An 11,186-nucleotide genomic window follows, 5' to 3' on the forward strand; every position below is an offset into this window, starting at 1 on the left:
TTCAAATTTTACTTCATCTTTCAGATATTTAAATCACTGGGTAAGTGATTAAAATCTTAGTTACAGCATTTTGCACTCCTTTTTGTGATAAAAACAAACTTGATGTGGAGCAATGAATGTAATTTTTTCTACTGCTATTTAATTGTGTTCATTATTATTACTTCTGAGCTGCAGTGGATTATTTAAGACAAACTTCATGAGGTTATAAAGATATTGTGTAGCAGGCATTACTCTATGAAAATATGCAAAATATGTCAACTCAGTGATTGGTCTCTACCGAAGATTTACAGTGAGCTTGGGAGGTCTAAATGTGGCTGAACTAAGTTGTTTTATGAGTTCCGAAATGTGCTTTACGAAGTTTAAATTATCACGAATATGGACACCTAAAATTTTTGAAGATTTCACCTTTTTGTTATCTACTCACCTTGCGTTACTTACCATTGGTATAGTACCTCTAGATGTACAGAACTGAATATTTTGCCTTTTTAAAATTGGAAGTGAGACCACTCGAGAAAAACAGTCTCTTTTAACAACATTGTTTACAAATTATTCTGTATGTATGCTTGGATTGATTACAATAGAAAAAGAACTAATTGTGCTTGTTGTAAATGAGATGCACGATCGTTCACATGTGTGAGGAATAATGACAGACTTAAGGTTTTACCTTGGGAAGTCCCATATGATATCTGCCTGGTCAGAAAAATCTCCCCTGATTACATTGATTGAAACTAAATACAGCTTTCTGCATTCTCTTGGATAAATTTGACATTATCCATTGGTTGCCCATTCCATCAATTCCATAGCTCCACGGCCTATCTAGGAGAGTATTGTGATTGGCAAAGTCAAATTCCATAAATTCGTGACAGAAAATACCAATGACCTCTGCTATTTTGTTATTTAATGCTTGTAATTTGGTGAGTGAACTTTGTAAATCACATTCTGAGTAGAGTATCTCTTCTGAAATCCAAACTGTGAATTATTAAGGACATTATTGTTGCTCAGGTGGGATAATATTCTAGAATACCTCACCTTCTGAAAAACTCTGGAAAATATCAGTAGCGAAACAAGTTGGTAGTTGTTGATATCTCTCCTATTACCTTTCTTATTGAAAGGTTTAACAATGGCATATTTGAATCTTTTTGGAAAAAAGTCTTGAGTAAGTGATGCATTACATATTTCAGATAAAGTAGGGCTTATTATATGGGAGTCCGTTATACTTCTGCCATCTGTTATTGCATTTCCCAAGTAGCAAAATTCATTTAATTGCGTTCGCATTTTATTTTCAGTCTTAATGCTCCCTCATACTTGTCTGTTCGATGTATTTGCTATCATAAGTTTAGCCTTATTTGTGTTTATTTTCAATTTTTTCTTCCCCAAGGTGTAAGACAATTTTTTAACACATACTTCATGTCCTGACTGATTCTGATTTTTTCCGCTATCGTCCCGTTTGCGATACGCCGGTCTATGACTACCAGATCCCCCTCCACTTCTCTTTTGATTGCCGATACTTCGCAGACAGATAGTCTGATCCTTCAATCTTTGTAATACAGACTTGTTTGACCGCAGTGGAATAGCCACCAAACCGCTGTGTCATATGATGGCGTATTCTTGTTGCACACTTGCTACAACTCAGCGTGGTTTGTTGATGTAGATGTAGATGTTGATGTAGATGTAGATGTAGATGTAGAAAAATAATAATAAGTTTATAAACTGCGGAAAAGGAATGAAAGAGGAAGACGCCTGGTAGAGTTTTGGACGGCGCATAATTAAAGCATTGCTAACACTTGTATTAAGAATCATAAATGAAGGTTGTAAACATGGAAGAGGCCTGGAGACACCAAACGGTTTCAAAGTTATTATAGGAACCACATTTTAAATTGTTCGACATTTCCTGGGGTAGATGTGGACTCTGGCCACAATTATGAACTGTAGATTAAAACTGAAGAAATTGGAATAAGACAGGAAATTAAGGAGATGAGACTTGGATACACTGAAAGAACTACAGGTTGTTGAGAGCCTCAGAGTGAGCATCAGGCAACGGTTGACTAGAAAGGGCAAAGGAATACAGCAGAAGACGAATGCGTAGCTTTAAGAGATGAAATAATGAAGGTAACAGAGGATCAAACAGGCAAAGAAGGCCTAGTAGGAATCCTTGGATAACACGAGACATATTGAGTTTAACTGATGAAAAGTGAAAATTTAAAAATGTAGCAAATGAAGGGGATGAAAGGGAACAAAAACGTATAAAAATGAGATTGACAGGAAATGCAAAATTGTTAAGCACGAATGGCTAGAGGACAAATGTAAGAATTTAGAAGCATATTTCACTAGAGGAAAGATGTATACACCCTACAGGAAAATTGGAGAGGCCTTTGAGGATAAGAGAAGCAGCTACATGAATACCAAAAGCTCAGATGGTAAACCAATTCCAAACAAAGAAGGGAAGCCTGAAAGATGGAAGGAGTATGAAGATGGTAGTATGTAGAGGGTCTATACAAGGGAGATGAACTTGAAAGCAATATTATATAAAGAGGAGTGGACCTAGATGAAGATGAGTTGGTAGATATGATACCGCGAGAAGAATTTCACAAAGGTCTGAAAGTCGAAACAAGGCCCGGGGAGTAGACGACATTCCGTCAGAGCTACTGATAGCCTTGGGAGAGCCAACCAATGCAAAACACTTCCACATAGTGTGCAAGATGTATGAGGCAGACGAAATACCCTCAGACTTCAAGAAAAATATGGAGTTCCAATTTCAAAGAAAACAGGTTCTGACAGGTGTGAAAATTACCGAGTTATCCGTGTAATCGGTCATGGTTGCAAGAAATTAACACGAATTCCTTAAAGACGAATGCAAAAACTGGTAGAAGCCCACCTCGAGGAAGGTCAGTTTGATATTCCTGAGAAATTTAGAAACAAACGAGGCGATACTGACACTGCGACTTATCTGAGAAGATAGGTTAAGGAAAGAGTAACTTACATTTATAGCATTTGTAGACTTAGAGAAAGCTTTTGACAATGTTGACTGGAATACTCTTTGAAATAAAATATAGGGAGTGAAAGACTGTTTACAACTTGTACAGAAATCAGACGACAGTAATACGAGCCGAGGGGCACGAAAGGGAGGTAGTGATTGAGAAAGGAGACGAGACAGGGTTGTAGCCTATCCCCGACGTTATTCAGTCTGTACATAAAACAAGCAGTAAAGCAAACCAAAGAAAAATCTTGAGCACAAACTAAAGTTCAGCGGAGAAAATAAAAATTTTGTGGTTTGCCGATGAGACTGTAATTCTGTCACAGACGGCAAAGGGCTTGTAAGAGCATTTGAACGGAATGGACAGTGTTTTGAAATGAGGATGTAAGATGAACATCAACAAAGAAAACATTGATAATGGAATGTAGTCGAATTAAATCAGGTGCTGCTAAGGGAAGCAGATTAGGAAGCGAGACGCTTAAAGTAGTGGATGAGTTTTGCTATACAGGCAGCAAAATAACTGATAATATCCGAAATAGAGAGGATATAAAATGTAGACTGGCAAGGGCAAGGAAAGCATTTCTGAAGAAGAGAAATCTATTAACATCGATTATAGATTTTTGTGTTAGGAAGGATTTTCTGGAGGTATTTGTCTGGAATGTAGCCATGTATGGAAGTGAAACATTGACGACAAGCAGTTTAGATAAAAAGAGAATAGAAGCATTTAAATGTGGTGTTGCAGAAGAATGCTGAAGATTAGATGGGTCGATCACGTAACTAATGAGGAAGTACTGAATAGAACCGGGGAGACAAGAAATTTGTGGCACAACTTGACCAAATGAAGGGATCGGCTGATAAGACACATTCTGCCACATCAAGGGATCACTGATTTAGTTGGTTGGGTTCTTTGGGGGAAGCGACCAAACAGCGAGGTCATTGGTCTCATCGGATTAGGGAAGTAGGGAAGGATGGGGAAGGACGTCGGCCGTGCCCTTTCAAAGGAACCATCCCGGCATTTGCCTGGAGCGATTTAGGGAAATCACGGAAAACCTAAATCAGAATGGACGGACGCGGGATTAAACCGTCGTCCTCCCGAATACGAGCGCTAATTTAGTATTTGAGTGAAGTGTGGGGGGTTAAATTCGTAGACGGAGACAGTAAGCAGATTCAGAAAGATGTATGTTGCAGTAGTTATTCGGAGATGAAGAGGCTCGCACAGGATAGAGTAGCATGGAGAGCTGCATCAAATCAGTCTTCATACTGAAGGCCTCTACAGCCGTCCTTAATTGCGAAAGTTTTGCCGCTGCAGGAGTTTGTGCACGAACTGACGTCTCGTTTATGTCCCATATATGTCCGATGGGATTCATTTCGGGTAATCTGGATGGCCAAATCATTCGCTCGAATCCTCCAGAATGTTCTTCAAACCAATTGCAAAGAGTTGCGGTACGGTGACATGTCACATTACCGTTCAAAAAAATTCCATCGTCGTTTGGGAACATGAAGTCCATTAATGACTGCAAATGGTCTCCAAGTAGTAGAACATAGCCATTTACAGTCAATGATCGGTTCAGTTGGACAAGTGGACCCAGTACATATCACGTAAACGCGGTCCACAACATTATGGAGCCATAAACAGCTTGCACAGTGCCTTGTCGATAACTTGGGTCCATGGTTTCATGGAATCTGGGCCATACTCGATTCTCACCATAAGCCCTTACCAAATGAAATGAGGAGTGATCTGACCAGGCCACTGTTTTTCAGTCATCTAGGGTCCAACCATGGGATCATGGGATCTGGGCCATACTCGATTCTCACCATAAGCCCTTACCAAATGAAATGAGGAGTGATCTGACCAGGCCACTGTTTTTCAGTCATCTAGGGTCCAACCACTATGTTCACGACCCCAGGAGAACCGCTGTAGGGGATGTCGTGCTGTTAGCAAAGGCATTCGCGTCGGTTGTTTTCTGCCACAGCCTATTAACGCCAAAACTCGCCGCATTGTCCTAACGGACGCATTCGCCGTACGTTCCACAGTGATTGCTGCGGTTATTGCGCGCATTGTTGCTTGTCTGCTACCACCGACAACTGAAGGCAAATGCCGATGTTCTCGGCACACCCTTGACACTGTGGATCTCGGAATATTAAATTCTCTAATGATTCCCGAAATGGAATATCTCATGGGTCCAGTTCCAACTACCATCCCGCGTTCAGAGTCTGTTAATTCCCGTCGTGCGGCCATAATCACGTCGGAAACCGTTTCACACGAATTGCCTAAGTAAAAACGACAGCATCGCCAACGCACTGCCCTTTTACACCTTAGGTGTATACAAGTGTATCGCTATTCCAATACTTTTGTACCTCAGTGTACCTGCAAACAAACAAAAAATTATGTAATTTTATTTTTTCGAGTTAATAATTAAAACTTGGGCCTCCATTAGTAATTTGGATACTACACAGAACTTTAGATATTACATAGCAGTAGCGTAAATTTGGCAGAGGTAAGAAATGTGGTTGGTTGGTTGATTCGGTGGAGGGGACCAAACAGCGAGGTTAGGGAATGATGGTCAAGGAAGTCGGCCGTTCCATTTCAAAGGAACTATTTGCTTTAAACGACTTAGGGAAATCACGGAAAACATAAATGAGGATGGCCGGATGCGGGTTTGAACCGTCGTCCTCCTGGATGCGAGACCAGTGTGCAAACCATTGCGCCACCTCGATCGTTAAGAAACGTGCGTTAGTCAATCAAAAATCTGTAAAAAGCCAACCTTGCATCCACAAGTGAATTTTAAGCAAATATCTGTAAACAATTACATAGACACATGCATACTATTAGACTAGATTTATGGCCAATATGGCATGTGGAACAACCAGCTAACTCGTTTGATGTTTCTGCAAAAAAAGCGATATGATTTACACTGATCAACCAGAACACTACCACCACCTACCTAACAGCCGGTATGTCCACCTTTGTCACGGATAACAGCAGAGACGCGTCTTAGCATGAAAGTAATGAGGCCTTGGTAGGCCGCTGGAGGGAGTTGGCACCACATCTGCTCACACAAGTCACCTAATTCAGCCTACGACGTCCGACATTTGTAATGCGGGGTGGCCACCCAACCCCACGACGTCTGGACGTGGTTTTACCTTGGTTTTTTTACGTGTTAAAGACACTCACCACGGCACTCCTCGAACGCCCGACAACTCGTGCAGTTTCCGAAGTGCTCTGCCGAACCTCCAGGCCCTCACAGTCTACCCTCGATAAAGTTCAGCTAGATAACACGGCTTCCCCACCCGACACACGAACAGAAGGCTCACTGATAGTATGTGCACCGTGCGTTTGTCAGACTAACAGTCATTCCTCGCCAGGTGAAGCTGCTATTGCCTGGATAGGTTTATATCGATAGTAGGTCAGTGATCAAAATGTTCTGGCTAATCAGTGTATAATACCGTATATGTCGTTAGTGGTTGTTCCACGTTCGCTTTGACATTCACAGACTGAATTTGCATGTTCACTTTCAGAGTCTCAACTATTGAGGCAGCATCCGATATTAGTAATGAAGGAGTTGAGACACGTGTTATCATGCTTTGACCGAGTTGGGTTGTGGTGTAATAAAAACGCCAGAGTTCCAATCCCTCTCATGTCATTCTGATTTAACATCTTCAGCAGCCACGTCATATGAATCTGCGATGATTCCTTGAAGATAAACCACGGTGACCTCCCTCCCCAAAAAATCAAAGAGGTGCATTTTATCTGTAATATCTGTAATGGCTCCGATGTCGACGGAACAACTGACAATCTTCATTTGGACGAGCTGTACTAAGTCACTGAAACTTCCAACGAACCTCCATTTATACCAACTTCTGTTAAATTGTGAGCAACTTCAAGTTCCATCATGCATGGACTGGCAATTCCTGTATACAAGAGACAATTTTCAATTGTAATACACTATCACATGGATTGTTGTTGTACCTACTGTGTTCCTCAGAGGTCTTGAACGAAATGAGAACAGTAGAGGACCATAATATTTGTAACTGTTTCCAGAAAAGTCAAATCAGTTTGTTTCATCAGAATATTATGGGTATGGAAGGCAAGGTAGGTAAGATTATTATATGTGTAGTTGTGAAAATATCGGAAGTGACTGACGTTCCGTGCCTTCCTGAACGTCATGTAACCACAGAGACAGAGAAGTTAAATATCGAAGATTTGAGGACCTGCATAATTTTCGAGTAAAGTTAACAAGCGAAAAGGAGGAGTGGCAACATAAGTCAAGGTTGGGCACAGCTACAAACGAATCGTACGTTTCTAAAGAGAGTCAAGTCAACCGACAGACGTATGTGGGAAATTGAGAAAAACTGTTTAATTTGTATAATAATTTTATATGGGCGTCTTTATTGGAATTGTTACGTTGTATGACGCAAATGAGATTTTCAGATAAAACTAAATTTCTGATGCTATATTTCGGTAATGCAATTAATCATTAAAAGCTGCAAACCGATGCGTTAAAAAAATTGCTGTAATCGCACGCTCCTCTCTATTCACATAAACACTACATGATTTTTATAACATAATATGTAGTTATACATTTCACAATACTATATCATCGTTCTACAACAATATTCAGTGTCTGACAGTCCATTCGCTCGTCCTGGCTGTCGGTCTTTACAGGCCCCTTCAAGATTTCTTCGTAGAAAGATAGATGTTCCTCAGGCAGACAACGTTGTAGTTTTTCCGAGATTGTATTGGACTTAATTAGAAACTTTTCTTATGAATAAGCTAGTTCTTCTAGTCGAATCAACGGATCACGTTGGATGACCAGACAACTGTGATTAAGCAGTCCATTGATCATTTAAGAAGCTAGATACTAGCATTTCTTGGGTTATCAAAAACAGAATGAGAAGAGCTGCTGTAACAGAATGTTATCTTCTCTTGTCTTGCAATACTTTTAATTTCTTCAGGAATTCTGGTCTCTTTGTAGTGCAGCTGCCACTGTGACTTGAATTCTAGTACTTCTGTTTTAGACAAAATATCGATTTTCGTTAGTAAAACACCAATCAACCATGCTTTGCAAGGTGTCGTACAATGCACACCCAAAGTTCACCTGTAGTTAGGCTATTTCTCGGTTACCTATCCTGTGATTTATCCCGAGATTGTACAACCGGCCCTTAAAGACATTTATCAAGACCCATTGGCGACTGAGTTAGCTAATATAACAAAACTCTTTGACCAGCGACACAGCTATCTCGTGTAGGACCATCTTTGTGGGCAGTTCGATCTGAGGCCTGGTTGTATGCATACGTGTTTTTCTCTGTATTGCTAAAGAGTAAAAAAGTGTATATATTTCACATTTACTATCTGTTATCCGACTGTGAGCTCCTCACTTGATCCTCTCCACACATTAAAATAAAACGTCGTACACTCATTTCAGGTAGAATGTAAATTCCAGTGGAATAGTTACTTCCTGTAGTTGTTTTAACTGAATTACATACGTGATATATGTAAATTATTTTTCAGGAACTTGATTCCATCAAAACAATGTGGAATAAATTGCCTCAATTAAATGGAACAGTATGTCCAACAGTATAGCATTCTGAGATGAGGCATATAAGTAATTACAAGATGCGACTGAAGAAAACCCGTTTAACAAGTTGGCTTCTCTCGCATTATGCTCACTCTTGAACGGGCTATCGGGGATGCTGAGAGACTGGTCAGACAACTGAATGTAGTTAAAATGAAACTTCTCAGCAAACTGCATTCTGAGAAACGGGATGCTATTCCTAATGTAAGAAAACACACTTGACCTCTTAGCCACAAACAATCCAGCGCTAATAGAGAGCATCATGACTGATACAGGGATTAGTGATCACAAGGTCGTTGTAGCTAGGCTCAATACCGTTTCTTCCAAATCCACCAGAAACAAACGCAAAATACTTTTATTTAAAAAAGCGGATAAAGTGTCACTAGAAGCCTTCCTAAGAGACAATCTCCATTCCTTCCGAACTGATTATGCAAATGTAGACGAGATGTGGCTCAAATTCAAAGATATAGTAGAAACAGCAATTGAGAGATTCATACCTCATAAACTGGTAAGAGATGGAACTGATCGCCCATGGTACACAAAACAGGTCCGAACGCTGTTGCAGAGGCAACGGAAAAAGCATGCGAAGTTCAGAAGAACGCGAAATCCCGAAGATTGGCTAAAATTTACAGACGCGCGAAATTTGGCTCGGACTTCAATGCGAGATGCCTTTAATAGGTTCCACAACGAAACATTGTCTCGAAATTTGGTAGAAAATCCGAAGAAATTCTGGTCGTATGTAAAATACACAAGCGGCAAGACGCAGTCAATACCTTCGCTGCACAGTGCCGATAGCACTGTTACCGACGACTGTGCCGCTAAAGCGGAGTTATTCAACGCAGTTTTCCGAAATTCCTTCACCAGGGAAGACGAATGGAATATTCCAGAATTTGAAACACGAACAGCTGCTAGCATGAGTTTCTTAGAAGTAGATACCTTAGGGGTTGCGAAGCAACTCAAATCGCTTGATACGGGCAAGTCTTCAGGTCCAGATTGTATACCGACTAGGTTCCTTTCAGATTACGCTGATACAATAGCTCCCTACTTAGCAATCATATACAACCGATCGCTCACCGATAGATCTGTACCTACAGATTGGAAAATTGCGCAGTTCGCACCAGTGTTTAAGAAGGGTAGTAGGAGTAATCCATCGAACTATAGACCTACATCATTGACGTCGGTTTGCAGTAGGGTTTTGGAGCATATACTGTATTCAAACATTATGAATCACCTCGAAGGGAACGATCTATTGATAGGTAATCAGCATGGCTTCAGAAAACATCGTTCTCGTGCAACGCAGCTAGCTCTTTATTCGCACGAAGTAATGGCCGCTATCGATAGGGGATCTCAAGTTGATTCCGTATTTCTAGATTTCCGGAAAGCTTTTGACACCGTTCCTCACAAGCGACTTCTAATCAAGCTGCGGGCCTACAAGGTATCGTCTCAGTTGTGCGACTGGATTCGTGATTTCCTGTCAGGAAGGTCGCAGTTCGTAGTAATAGACGGCAAATCATCTAGTAAAACTGAAGTGATATCAGGTGTTCCCCAGGGAAGCGTCCTGGGACCTCTGCTGTTCCTGATCTATATAAATGACGTGGGTGACAATCTGAGCAGTTCTCTTAGGTTGTGCGCAGATGATGCTGTAATTTACCGTCTAGTAAGGTCATCCGAAGACCAGTATCAGTTGCAAAGCGATTTAGAAAAGATTACTGTATGGTGTGGCAGGTGGCAGCTGACGCTAAATAACGAAAAGTGTGAGGTGATCCACATGAGTTCCAAAAGAAATCCGTTGGAATTCGATTACTCGATAAATAGTACAATTCTCAAGGCTGTCAATTCAACTAAGTACCTGGGTGTTAAAATTACGAACAACTACATAGATAATACTGTGGGGAAGGCGAGCCAAAGGTTGCGTTTCATTGGCAGGACACTTAGAAGATCCAACAAGTCCACTAAAGAGACAGCTTACACTACACTCGTTCGTCCTCTCTTAGAATATTGCTGCGCGGTGTGGGATCCTTACCAGGTGGGATTGACGGAGGACATCGAAAGGGTGCAAAAAAGGGCAGCTTGTTTTGTATTATCACGTAATAGGGGAGAGAATGTGGCAGATATGATACGCGAGTTGGGATGGAAGTCATTAAAGCAAAGACGTTTTTCGTCGCAGCGAGATCTATTTACGAAATTTCAGTCACCAACTTTCTCTTCCAAATGCGAAAATATTTTGTTGAGACCAACCTACATAGGTAGGAATGATCATAAAAATAAAATAAGAGAAATCAGAGCTCGAACAGAAAGGTTTAGGGATTCGTTTATCCCACGCGCTGTTCGGGAGTGGAATGGTAGAGAGATAGTATGATTGTGGTTCGATGAACCCTTTGCCAAGCACTTAAATGTGAATTGCAGAGTAATCATGTAGATGTAGATGTAGAATAGGGCTCTGAGTCCACAATAAATGTTGCTAACAAACTTGGAACAATGCTGTATGATGCAGGTGAGTCAACCTCTCTGCAATACATGGGTGATTTATTTGGATGAAGTTCATTGGATACAAATTAGTATTTAAATTATCTTGTGTAGATGGCATATCACCCTTTTCGAAATTTTAAAAATGAAGATCTACTCTATTGTTTCCG

This window comes from Schistocerca cancellata, chromosome 2, assembly GCF_023864275.1.
Source record: "Schistocerca cancellata isolate TAMUIC-IGC-003103 chromosome 2, iqSchCanc2.1, whole genome shotgun sequence".
Classification (NCBI taxonomy): domain Eukaryota; kingdom Metazoa; phylum Arthropoda; class Insecta; order Orthoptera; family Acrididae; genus Schistocerca; species Schistocerca cancellata.